Source organism: Penaeus monodon, chromosome 32 (genome assembly GCF_015228065.2).
Source record: "Penaeus monodon isolate SGIC_2016 chromosome 32, NSTDA_Pmon_1, whole genome shotgun sequence".
Lineage (NCBI taxonomy): Eukaryota > Metazoa > Arthropoda > Malacostraca > Decapoda > Penaeidae > Penaeus > Penaeus monodon.
In genome coordinates, this window is record NC_051417.1 from 24,650,321 (window position 1) to 24,651,517 (window position 1,197).

At 42.3% G+C, this 1,197-nt stretch overlaps 1 pseudogene; it reads right to left on the reverse strand.

Moving 5' to 3' along the window:
* The window catches only part of LOC119593625, a 1,574-nt pseudogene extending 379 nt beyond the window's left edge, over nt 1-1,195 (reverse strand).
* Between the last annotated feature and the right edge of the window lie 2 nt (nt 1,196-1,197).

Consider the following 1,197-nt stretch of genomic DNA (forward strand, 5'->3'; position numbering starts at 1 on the left):
ACTCAGCGCGGAATCCGAACTCGTCGGCGATGTAGCGAACCTCGGCGAAGGTGCCGTCTTCGAGGGGGAACCTGAAGTAAAGAGAAAATGCATCATGAGACATGTAAACGCTAACACAGAAATCCCCCCATCCACCCGCCCATACACAAACAAGTCCAAACGAAAGTATACACACAAATATGTAGTATGCACATTACCTCTCTTGCAAAATGCTATGCTTTCTCGATGACATAGCATTCCCAGTCACCGAGAACTTTTGCCATTTGCATAATTTGGAAATGAACTGCCCCAATTAAAAATGTTCCCGCTTTATTAAATCTGAAATCACCTTAAAAATCATAAAGCACGCGGTCATTTCCCAATAGTTTAAAAAAGTACAAGCAGTTTCTAGTATAGCTGCCTTTCCGAAATGCCTTATTAAAGCGAGAGAGAGTTTTTGATTTCAGTTTTTGTCAAAACTTCTCGCTGACGAAGAATGCAAACTCTGGGCTAGTTTCTAAGCTAAATTTATTCTGTTCCTTTGTTCGGAGATGCAAAAGAGATGCCATACTCTTTCAAATGTCAGAACACGAAGGCCAGTCTTCTGTAACGAACGACCCATCACTATTGGGCAAACCCTTACTCATGTGATAAATCCTCTAAATCTCTTAACCTTTCAACTGTGCCTCATCCTCTTCACCTCTGACACGAGTGATAGTCGCAATGCTACGAGAAATATGCAGAGCCGTTGTTCCCAAGACCATTTGCGAATTGTTTAAAATACAATGCTTTTTAGCACATTTACCACATCCTTTGTAATGCACTTTTACTTTTTTTTTTTTTTACAATAGTGTTAATATGTTACTAATATTGGATGTCTGATAGAAACACGCAGGCACTTCACAGATAATTATTCTTTGCAAATGAATGGCCCCAAACTAATCCTGTTACACTACAAAGTGCAAGAACACATTATATACACAAATGAAAAACAAAAACACCAGAAAACCTACCTATAGTATCCCTCGATGTTGCTCTGGCCCTTCGACCCTGGTGTTCCGCGAGCATTCACATTGATGCCATTCTCGGTCTCGAACTGGTAGTTAAAGTTGCCATCGCCGAAGTCCTGGCGATCGTCCCTCAGGATGGCGATGGGACGGTAGTTCACGCGATCCCGGCGGTCGAACTGATTGCCATACTGGTTGCCGAACTGAGGCG